Source organism: Cryptomeria japonica, chromosome 3 (assembly GCF_030272615.1).
Source record: "Cryptomeria japonica chromosome 3, Sugi_1.0, whole genome shotgun sequence".
NCBI classification, from domain to species: domain Eukaryota; kingdom Viridiplantae; phylum Streptophyta; class Pinopsida; order Cupressales; family Cupressaceae; genus Cryptomeria; species Cryptomeria japonica.
Genome location: NC_081407.1, coordinates 433,840,370 through 433,853,466, shown reverse-complemented (window position 1 = coordinate 433,853,466; position 13,097 = coordinate 433,840,370).

Genomic DNA, 13,097 nt, shown 5'->3' with positions numbered 1-13,097 from the left:
AGACCTATCTACTCATATACATCGAAATGGGACACCAAAACCCCAAAAATGGTACCCCAAAGTAGAAGATTGAACATTCACCAAAGCCTTATACTCTAACTTATATCCTATCATCCTTTTATCTATCCATTGACATGACTTGTGGCCTAATATGAAGCCATGACTTCTATTGACCAACATATTAACATAACAAAAAATCTAAACAAATTTTGCCTTTTTGTCCACCAAGTAGCCAAAACCACCATCCAGATGAGCCCTTAGATTTGCAACACCTTCGTCGTCCACAACAATGTCTTCCATGGCTAACACCTCTTTGAAACGCGTAGCACCTTCATATTCTCCATCCTCTACCCCATACTCCTTCGTCCTCCATAATATTTTGATTTCTAGGGCCTTTGCCACCACTATACACTCTAGGGCGCAGGCATCATGGGCAGAACATTTTGTAATTTCCTCAATATCTTGTTCATCATTCTCTATCCATTTCTCTCCTTGCACAAAGGGTCCCAAGTCCAAGCCACTGGACTCGTCGCCATCCTCTTCTTCCTCCTCTTCTAGCAATCCTTCCTCCTACACATACTCAGTCACCCAACCATCTATATCATATCTTTTTATTCGCACTTCGATGTCTAGATGCTCTTGCATGTTAATATACTCTTTACTCATCCACTTGGTATTTTGTTTCTTACACGTTCTTTTTCTTCTATTTACATGCTCTTTATTCTATTCAAATTTTCCTTTGCCACTATTTTGATTTAGTGATATGTCTTAATGCTACATGTTCTCTCTTAAGTAACCTAACAACTAAATCAAAGTTGATCTCTCTAATGGAAAGGTCCATGGCTCAACTAATACAAGTTCAAATGAAACTATCATTTTCATTTTAAAACTACCAATGATTAAGTTTTTTTGTAACCTATTTATTTGTCTTCATTTAATTGTTAATGTATTGTTTTAGAGTGTTCCAAGTTTTATTTAAAGACCCTCTTCAGTTTTTAACCAAAATTTACAGTTTTCCCTAAAGAGCATTTTGTCAATCAATTTGCATGTATGTGTAAATAAAATGTTTTTTTTAATTTTTGCAAGTTTATGTGGAGATTGTTTGAATGAATTTTTTAAACATTGAATTCACATAGATTCTCATAACTATGTTGATAAAATGAATATAGTGAAGAAAAATAACAACAATTTACTTTTTTCAAATGACTAAAATACATGTGACAAGTTGCTACAATAAAGAGTAGATTATAGAGAAGAACAAATATAAACTCCTAAGCTTAATAATAGGAGATTTAAGCCTTTATTGAAACTATATTGGCATCTCCTAGCCTAAACTAGCTTTATATGGACCTCATGCTCCTCCTGTCACGTTGTTCTAGATGCTTTCAAACCTCACACTGGCATTATGGTGACCCGAGACTTTTCCAACAACCCTCTTTCTTCCCTCCAATCTAATAATAACATGTGTAGCCTAGCTACACATGGAATAGACCAACACAGAAGACTATACAAATGGCCACAATTACTAGAACCCACAACAAGTAAGTCTATACTAGAAACAAGGGACTCGCATTACCATAAATATCATCACCCAATGACGCGGGAGCATTTGGGAGAATTTGAAAGATTTGAATTTCTTGTTGTGATTAGATGTTGTGTTGCAGATAGCCATTGCAGGCTACTATATTTTACCATAGCTCATTATCTAGCCTTGCAATTTGGATGGTAGGCAGAGTTGGTAGGGAGGAGTGTTAGATTCGAGTTTCTAGTGATGAATAAATGATGAACAATTAGTACCAACCCGGTACTAAGAGGGGGGGGGGGTGAATCAATACAAGCAAAAACACTTTTCCTGAACCGGTTTGACTGCAAACACTACACTTTGACTGACAAGCACTAACACCGGTCTAAACCAGATTACTACTAGTAAAACACAGTAAGAATGTCAAAGACATAAACCGGTAACCCTTAGCTTTCCATACAATCTAATACCTCATTTCCACTTCACCCTTATGCATAAACATGTATTCTATCATCAGAAATATAATGACTTCTAGTTCAAAATATTTTACCGGTTTGACATAAAACACTAAACCATCACATGAAAGGCATCACACATGACACACTAATTTTTCACATGGAAACCCAATTGGGAAAAACCACGGTGGGGATGAATACCCACAAGCTGTTCTTGAACTCTTTTGAATTCCGCTCTATTAGGAGCCTAGTCCGGTTAGAGACTTTTACAATAGGTTCTGCTAGGAACCAATCTTGCTAGGGATCACCCAGTTAAGGGATGGCTAAATACTCGGTTAAAGGTTAGAACCTTGTTAAAGGTTACCTCTCAAGAGGATTTGAAAAACTCATTGGATTGAGTCACCCTATTAAAGGATTTACACAAAATCCTGTTAAAGCTACCCGGTTAAGGGATTTTCCAACGGTTGAAATGGTTAGAAGTCAACAGGTAATACATTGATCTGATAACAACACTCAATGCCAAGGCAGATCCACTTAAGCTCCTTTTCTTCTACAATCACACATTATAGGTATCAACACACTTCTCCGGTCTGGCAAGAATCAAGTATCACTCATTGGGATACACACATACCATTTGCCAACAACTTCAAAATGAAAAACATCATCGACCTTATAGGAAACAGATAGGTCGGTAGCATAAAACCTAAACCCTAAACATTTAGGTTTTACAATCCAGTCAGTTCAATCTTGATCGTTAATCACACTGCATCGAATACAACGATCTTGAATAGATCTCAAGACGTTCTCCAACATTCAATCTTTGCCGCTCCAGGAAGCTGATAACTCATCACGCACTCTCCACCATTTACAGAGACTTCACACATTCCCGAGGTAGATAGGATCACTCTCCATGCAAGATCCTCAAGGAAATCCTTCACGTGCACAAGGCTGACGTGGCAACACTTATCTGGTCTTAATACAATGCTAACTCATCACAAGATGTCATCGGTTGAATCACACAAGCTTGGAATGCATCAACCAGAAACCTTGAAGCTGAGACTACCAACTGGTAGTCATGCCAAATGAAACCCCAATACAAAACTTTCATTTACCGGTTCTCATTCCAACATACCGGTTCACCTTGAACAAACATACCGCTTCTCATTTTCACAAATACCGGTTTACATCATCATACCGGTTCTCTTGCCAGTTTGCTTCCTACACCATATCGGTTCATACTTCAGCATATTGACATCAATGACAACATACAATATCATCTTGTCATCATGCTTTGCACATATGCCAACAATATCCCCCTTTAGCATTGATGGAAATATACAAAGATATCTTTCTGCTTCTGCTTCACATCTTCTCCCCAATACTGCAGATATCTTCTCCACTTCACATCTTCTCCCCATTTTACAACAATGCCAAAGTGGAGGCATACACATCTATGTTCCACTATGTTGCTCCCCCTAAGGAGTAGCATCCTTCAACACACCAATCCTGAAAAAGATATATCAATGTGACCTGACTAATGTGGAGCACACACCTTTAGTTCACCTCTTGAAGGGGCAACACCCCTAATTCAACTCTCAAATAGGGAAAGGTAGCCTTCGGTAGAGGCTTGGTGAATATGTCTGCTACCTGCTCCTTACTGGAAACATGTTCCAATACAACTTCTTTGTTCTGAACCTTTTCCCTCAAGAAATGATACTTGAGCTTGAAGTGCTTGGTTCTAGCATGTAAAACCAGATTCTTGGAGATGTTAATTGCACTTGTGTTGTCACAAAATATACTTATCGGTTCAGATATAGGAACTTTGAAGCCATTTAATACATGCTTCATCCAAATTGTCTGGGTGCAGTTCATAAATGCTGCAACATACTCCGCTTCTGATGTAGACTGAGAGATACAACTCTGCTTCTTACTCATCCATGAGACTAGTCTACCACCAAGAAAGAATGCACCACTAGTTGTGCTCTTCTAGTCGTCCACATTACCAGCCCAGTCAACATCTGTAAACACTTTCAGGTTGAAATCATTAATGTATGGATACCATAATCCATAGTCAATAGTTCCCTTCAGATATCTCAGAATCCGCTTGACTACTACCAAGTGGGATTCTCTTGGGCTTTTCTGGAACCGTGCAGTAATGCCCACTGCACGTGCAATGTCCGGTCTACTATGTACTACATAGTGTAATTTACCAATCATTGATCGGTATTCTTTCTCATTTACCAACCTTGAGTCATCCTTTTTTGATAATTTACAGCTGGTCACTATCGATGTACCAACCCGTTTGCTGTCTTCCACGCCAAAAGTCTTCAACACCTCTTTGACATACTTGGACTGAGTGATAAAGATTTCATCTTTCATTTGTTGAATCTATAGTCCAATGAAGAACTTAATCTCCCCTATAAGTGACATCTCAAATTCCTTTTTCATCTCATTTGCAAAATCATCTCATCTTGTCATCTCCTCCAAAAATTATGTCATCAACAAATACCTCACAGATTAGAATTTGATCTCCTTCTAACTTCAAATAGATATTGCTATCTTCACTTGTTCTCTCAAATCCAATCTTCACACGATGGGAGTGCAAGCATTCATACCATGCTCTAGGTGCCTACTTTAGTCGATACAAGGCTTTATGTAGCCTACATACCATGTCACTGTCTTCTGATAGGGCAAACCCATCTAGTTGCTCTATATACACCTCCTCTTCTAGTATTCCATTTAGGAATACAGATTTTACATCCATTTGATATAAACCCTTGAATGCTACATATGCAAGAAGCATACAAACTCCTCCTAATCTGGCTATTGGAGCAAAGGTTTCTCCATAGTCTTCTCCTTCTTATTGAGCATATCCTTTGCACACGAGTCTGGCTTTGTTTCTTACCATTGTGCCATCTTCATTCAGCTTATTTATGAAAACCCATTTGGTGCCTATGACATTTTTATGCTCAGGTCTGGGTACCAAAGACCATGTTCCATTCTTTTCTATCTAGTCAAGTTCCTCTTCCATTGCCTTGATCCAGTCTTCATCTTTATGTGCCTCTTTGAATGTTTTAGACTCAAATTCAGAGATCATGCAAGAGTTTTCTTTGACCTTTCTTCTTGTAAGAATTCTTGCATCCTTGTCTCCTATGATCTTCTTTGGATCATGATTCAGCTTTACATACCTAGGAATGATCTTAGTTGTTTCCTCTTGCTTTTCTTCTTCATCCTCATCTTCATCAACATCAACATCTACCAGTGTAGGAGCACTATTACTAGTGCTAGGTTGTTTTGCATCTGGTTCCCAGAAGGTTACTACCGTTTCATCTCCTACTTGCTCACTGTCAGTTTCCTCAGGTTTCTCAAAGGTTTCATCAATTCTAACATTGATGCTTTCAACAATTCTCTGAGTCTTATTGTTGAAACATTTGAGAGCTTTTCTCTTTGTGGAATACCCTAGGAATATTCCTTGATCACATTTAGCATCAAAATTGCTATGATGTTCACTCCTCTTGATATAACATTTTTTGCCAAACACTCTAAAGTAGCTTACCACTGGTGTCTTACCGGTCCAATACCCATAAGGTGTTTTATCCTTACCCTTTTTGATGAGTACCCAGTTCATTGTGTAGACTGCACTGCTCACTGCTTCTCTCCAAAAAGTGTGAGCAACTTTTCCTTGGATCAGCATAGTTCTAGCTGCTTCAACTACAGTCCAGTTGTTTCTCTCTGCTAGGCCATTCTGTTGTGGAGTTCGGGGGGTAGACAGTTGCCTCTTGATGTCATTCTCTTCATAGTACTTGTTGAATTCGCTGGAAGTGAATTCTCCTCCTTGATAAGTTTTTAGGCACTTGATCCTATTACCGCTTTCTTTTTCAACCAGTGCTCTAAAGGCTTTGAACTTTCCAAAGGCTTCAAACTTGTCCTTCAAGAATGTGAACCACATCATTCTTGAGCAATCATTAGTAAGAATCATAAAATACCTATCTCCTTGCACACTCCTAGTTTTCATAAGACCACACAAATCAGTATGCACAAGATCAAGTAAATTGTTTGTAGTGAAAGATTTACCTTTGAAGGTTGAGGAAGACATTTTCCCCAGTTGACACTCTCTGCACAAAGGATTTTCCGGTTTGCTAAGCATAGGCAATCCTCTAACTGCCTTGATCTTACTGGCCTTCACAATATTATCAAAGTTTACATGACAGAGTCTTCTATGCCATATCCAACTATCATCAAACTTAGCCATTAGACATGTACTGATATTTGCATTCAGCTGAAATAGGTTACCTTTGGTCTGCATACCGGTGGCCATCAGTTCACCACTTTTACCTTTTATTTTACACACTCCATTTCTAAATTTCAGAGTGAGTCCATTATCATTCAATTGGGCAACACTCAAAAGGTCGTGTTTGAGACCTTCTACCCAATACACATTGTCAGCACTGCTTTTTCCATTCAGAGAGATGGACCCTCTACCTTTTAACATACATGGTGCATCATTACCAAAATGAACCACACCACCATCAAACTCTTCTAGAGATAGAAACTTACTTCGGTCACCAGTCATATGGTGAGAACAACCACTGTCAATAATCCACTCATTGGAATTATCAAAGCAGGAGACAAGAGCCTTCTTGTCTGACACATCTTCCTTAACTGCCACAAACACAATGTCTTCACTTTCTTCATCTTCTGATTCCTCATCAGTGACACCTTCATCAACTGCTATAAAATAGTTTCTCCGGTTTCCTCCTTTGAACTTCTTGAACCTCTCTGGTTTGTCCTTTTTATCACCATTAGGACAGTTTACAACAATTTGTCCTATTCTATTGCAAGAAAATCATTTCAAAGGAAGCTTAGCTATGTATTTATCGGTTCCCTTAGGAAGTCTCTTGGCAAGAAGAGCTTCAAATTCCATCAGGATCTCCTCATCATCCATTTATCTGCTTTGTCTTGGTTCACCACTGGTACTAGCTTCTTTGCCCTTTCTAGATGGTGCAGCAAATGCTCTAAAGGTTGATTCAGTCTTTTGAATACTGCCATCATAATTATTTAGCTCATAAGCTATCAACTTAGCAATGATGGAGTCTAAGGATACCTTTGTCTTGCCTATAGACCTCAACTCCTGAATAGCAGCAACCCGTATTGCATAGACCGGTAATAAGGATCTCAAGATTTTGCTTACAACAGTGGAATCATCTATTATAGCACCTGCACTCTTGATGTCTCCAACAACAGTTTTGATTCTTATTCCATATTGTTGAATGGTCTCTCCTTCAACCATCCGCATGTCTTCAAACTTTCCCCTAAGGCTCTCTTCCTTAGCTTGTTTCACATGCTCATCACTGCCATAGATATTCTCAAGAGCATCCCATACTTCTTTGTGATTGTCTTTATCTTGAACATCAATAAACTCAATGTCAGATAGACTACTGATTAGGGCTTCCATGACTTGCCCATTCTCCCGAATCTTCTCTTTTGATCATCGGTGAGAGTACTGGTAGGGATAACATAAGCATTCTCAACATAGCTCCAGTGTTGAGCACCCATGCTTTTGATGTATATCTTCATTCTGTCCTTCCATATTTTAAAGTTGTCTCTGTTAAACTTTGGACCTTCCCTCTTCATCATTAGAGTAGGATCTTTTCCTCAAGCGGTTAATCTTACAACATAGAGGACCTGGAAGATGCTTTGATACCAATTGATGAATAAATGATGAACAGTTAGTACCAAACCCGTACTAAGAGGGGGGGGGGGGTGAATCAGTACAGGCAAAAACACTTTTCCTGAACCGGTTTGACTGCAAACACTACACTTTGACTAACAAGCACTAACACTGGTCTAAACCAGATTACTACCTGTAAAACACAGTAAGAATGTCAAAGACATAAACCGGTAACCCTTAGCTTTCCATACAATCTAATACCTCATTTCCACTTCACCCTTATGCATAAACAGGTAATCTATCATCAGAAATATAATGACTGCTAGTTCAACATATTTTACCAGTTTGACATAAAACACTAAACCATCACATGAAAGACATCACACATGACACACTAATTTTTCACGTGGAAACCCAACTGGGAAAAACCACGGTGGGGATGAATACCCACAAGCTGTTATTGAACTCTTTTGAAGTTCGCTATGTTAGGAGCCTAGTCCGGTTAGAGAATTTTACAATAGGTATTGCTAGGAACCGATCTTGCTAGGGATCACCCGGTTAAGGGATGGCTAAATACTCGGTTAAAGGTTAGAACCCTGTTAAAGTTTACTTCACAAGAGGATTTGAAAAACTCATTGGATTGAGTCACCCTATTAAAGGATTTACACAAAAGCCTGTTAAAGCTACTGGGTTAAGGGATTTTCCAACTGTTGAAATGGTTAGAAGTCAATAGGTAATACACTGATATGATAACAACACTCAATGCCAAGGCAGATCCACTTAAGCTCCTTTTCTTTTGCAATCACACTCTGCAGGTATCAACACACTTCTCCAGTCTGGCAAGAATCAAGTATCACTCATTGGGATACACACATACCATTTGCCAACAACTTCAAAATGAAAACCATCATCGACCTTATAGGAAACAGATAGGTTGGTAGCATAAACCCTAAACCCTAAACATTTAGGTTTTACAATCCACTTGGTTCAATCCTTACCGTTAATCACACTGCATCGAATACAACAGTCTTGAACAAAACTCAAGATGTTCTTCAATGTTCATTCTTTGTCGCTCTAGGAAGCTGATAACTCATCACGCGCTCTCCACCGTTTACAAAGACGTCACACATTCCCAAGGTAGATAGGATCACTCTCCATACAAGATCCTCAAGGAAATCCTTCACGCGCACAAGGCTGACATGGCAACACTTATCTGGTCTTCATACAATGCTAACTCATCACAAGATGTCATCGGTTGAATCGCACAAGCTTGGAATGCATCAACTGGAAACCTTGAAGTTGAGACTACCAATTGGTAGTCATGCCAAATGAAACCCCAATACAAAACTTTCATTTACCGGTTCTCATTCCAACATACTGGTTCACCTTGAACAAACATACCGCTTCTCGTTTTCACAAATACCGGTTTACATCATTATACCGGTTCTCTTACCAGTTTGCTTCCTACACCATACCGATTCATACTTCAACATATTGACATCAATGACAACATACAATATCATCATGTCATCATGCTCTGCACATATGCCAACATCTAGAGATTTGAGCTACTGTAAAGATATTTGGAAATGTAAAAGTAGAAACTATGTTAGTTTACAAGATGTTGGGGTAAACAAAGAGTACCACATTATATTGCACTTGAGAGTTGTTCTCTACAATTTGTAAGGAGAGTATGTCTACACACGTATCAGATTCTAGACTTTATGAAGTTGAGCTTCTGTGACTAAAAAGTTTGAAGTGATAGAGTATTTATTGTGGAAGTTAGTTGACTAGGTTGTTGTTTTGAATTAATGTGTCAGAGGGTTCTAACATGTGCTCATCAAAGATAGCACGTGGATGACCATTGGGACCAGATATGTCTATATTGGGTAACACATAACATGTTCTTTTGGAGTAATGTGTGGACTTTTGGACCTAGCATGTTGCATGTTAGGTGAAGGTTTATGCTTGTGGCTAACTCAAGTTGTCTGGGAGAGTTGCAAATGATATACAAGTGTAGCTTATGATTATTCCTAGGGGTAGACAAGGAAACAAGGAACTAGAATCAAGAAAGATAAACTAGACGCCAATAAAGAGGAGTTGGTGTTGGAGATGAGAGTAGAGATGGATTAAGCACTGACCTATATGTGGAAGGTCCCATATTGTTATTTGAGTTTACTATAAATCTAGGATATGGACTAGCATGTATGAGGTACTAGAGGCGAATGTAATGAGATCTGTAATCTAATATAAAGAGTTTCATCTTGAGGTTGGGAATTTTTTCCCTTCGAGTGTTTTTCTATGATAATTCTTTTGCCTCGAGGCTCTATTGTGCATATTCTTCTTTGCATGTTCTTGTTATTTATGTTATAATTGTGTTCAAAATTTAGACTGTAAGGCTAGACAATCTATTTCAGACCCTCCATCCTTGGATACATCAAATGATATTAGAGAAAGGTTGACTACTAGGGTGTGTTGAGGAAGAAGAGGAAGTTTTCAATTCATTGAAGCATTCAAGAAGGAGATCTAAGAACGATGTAGAAGCCACCAAATAACCAAGGAGAACCAGTTAATTGCAACAAATATTGGTAAGTCATTTCAATCTTTGAAGTTTAACATTTTATTTCAATGGAGAAGGTTGGGAAAAGAGTAAAGAAGGACAAGGAACATTTGATATGTATTATTAAAGAAGAGTTAAGGGATGTGAAAAAGAAAAATAAGAAACTACAAGAAGAATTGGAACTATTTGGGGATGTTGAAAGGAGTGTTGAAGAACTAAAAGAAAGGGCAGAGTTGTCTCTTCAGATCAAAAAGAAGGACAATAAATTGGAAGAAATATTAAAGAGGATAGAAGGCAAAAACAATTTATAAAATAAGGAAATATCAAATTTGAGAGAACAAAATGATCAATTACAAAAGGATAATGACCACTTAAGATCAAATCCTCCAAAGTGTGATATCTCTTGTGATATAAGTGGTTTGATTTGTTCATTGAATGATACATATGATAAGTATGATGTAGTTGAAGGATGTAAGATTGCGGATGATGTTATTGCTACTCTTAATGAAAACAACACAAGTTGGTTTTGAAAAGAGTGTTAGTTTCAGGATAATGAAAAAATGGGTTATAAAGGGAAAGGGATTGGGAAAACATGGTCAAGTAATTAGAGATCCCATTGAGCCAATAGTTGGACCAAAGCATGAAGGATTGGGTTGTACCAAAGGCAAGGAGAATAAAAATGATGCTATAGTTCAAGATAAATCAATTTTGGGAATGTAGCATGTGTAGTGTACTCATTGTAAGAGAAGAGGACATAAAAGAGAAATGTGTTGGGATCTACACCCTTGTACCTTATGTGGACTAAAGAATCATTCAAAAAATATTTGTTGGAATAGAGGTTGGATGGGTGAATCTAAATCTAGTTGAATAAAGATAGATTTGGGATGGACTGATGAACTAGATTGGCCAAGGATACCAAGTAGGTTCCAAAAAATTTACAAACATAAGTACTCATGTGTTGGAGATGATAGAACAAACCTTAGTAAGGAAGGGTACATGTGAAGCATAACAGATGGAGAATTCTACTGGAAAGGGAGGAGGAGAATTGAATCATAACACAATAAATAAAATATGGATCAAGAAATTGAGGAAACTGTAAGGGTTATATTTGTGGAGGAATAATCAAACATCTAGTGGTTATCTAAAGGAAGTTAAGGTGATCATTTCCAAACATTTGTGTAAGGTGTACAAAATAAATTTATGTCAGATTCTTGAGGATGTCACTCAAAGGTGACGTCATAATTATTTTTCATCTTGAGCCAACTTGTAGTGATGACCCATACAAACCATTGACCATTAAGGCAATGCAATGAGTGTAACTTGAACGTCAAACTTGTGGAGTTGAATTTTCATTTTGAGGAAAGTTGTAGTGAGGACCTATAGATACCATTGACCATTGAGAGTGCAGTGAATTGTGAGCATATCATCAAACTTGTGGAGTTGATGTTTGTACAAACCATTAGTTAAGAGTCAAATGAAGGATAGGCAGAGGGAAAAGTGAGGGTGGCAACTTTCAATTAACCTAGGGAGTTTGATGTAGGAGCATGCAGGAGAATTTGGAAGATTTGATCTTCTTGTGATTGGATGTTGTGTTATATATATAGCCATTGGATAGTATTGCATTCTATCATAGTTAATTATCTAGCCTTGTGGTTTAGATGGTAGTTAGAGGTGGTAGGGAGGAATTTTAGATTCTAATTTCCAGATATTTGAGCTACCACACATATATTTGGAAATGATAGAGTGTAAACCATGTAGTTTATAGGATGAGGGGGTCATTGGAGAGTGTCACATTCTACCACACTTGATAGTTGTGATTTATGATCTGGAAGGAGAGTATGTCTACACGTATTAGATCTTGGAGTTTCTAGAGTTGAGCTTTCATGACTACAAAGTTTGACAAAGTAGTTACTGTGCAAGTTGGCCAACTAACTTCCTCTTATGGTTTCATATGTTAGAGGGTTGTAATGTGTGCTCATTGGAAATAGTCGATGGATGATGATTGAGACCAAATATGTCTACATTGGATAACACATAGTGTATTCTTTCTTCTAGAGTAATGTGTGGGCTTTTGGACCTAGCCTATTATACATATGATGAAGGTTTATGCTTGTGTTTGACTCAAGTTGTCTTGGAGAGTTACAGATGATTTATAAGTAAAAATTATGATTGTTCATCGGGACAAATAAGGAAATTAGGAAGTAAAAGGAAGGAAGAAAAATTAGAGGCTTGTAAAGAGGAGTGGGTCATTCGATAACATATAGTGTATTCTTTCTTCTAGAGTAACGTCTGGGATTTTGGACCTAGCCTATTACACATATGGTGAAATTTTATGCTTGTGGTTGGCTCATATTGTCTCGGAGAGTTACATATGATATATAAGGAAAAATTATGATTGTTGCTTGGGGAAAACAAGGAAATGAGGAGCCAAAAGGAAGGAAGCAAAACTATCTTGTCTACTAAAAGGAATGGGTGTTTGAAGCATGAACTTATCTATAGAATGTCCCATGGTGTTACTTGGGTTTGTTGTAACTCTAGGCTACAACCTAGCATGTATGAATCCATTGAGGCGAATGTAATTAGTTTTTTAATCTAATATAAAGAGTTTCATGTTGATGTTGGGTTTTTTTTCCTTTAAGGATTTTTCTAGGACAATTATTGTGTCTTGAGGCTTTGTTGTGTGGATTCTTCTTTGCATGTTCTTGTTATTTTATGTTATAATTGTGTTTTGGATCATTGAGACTGCAAAGTTGGATAGCCCAATTTGAACCCTCCATTTGTGATTGCATCACCCAATCAATAAGGTTAGTCAATAATGAAGATTAAACTCATATGTTTAGCATGAGATACTTCACATCAAGAATGCAAGGGATTTAACACCTAGCTAAG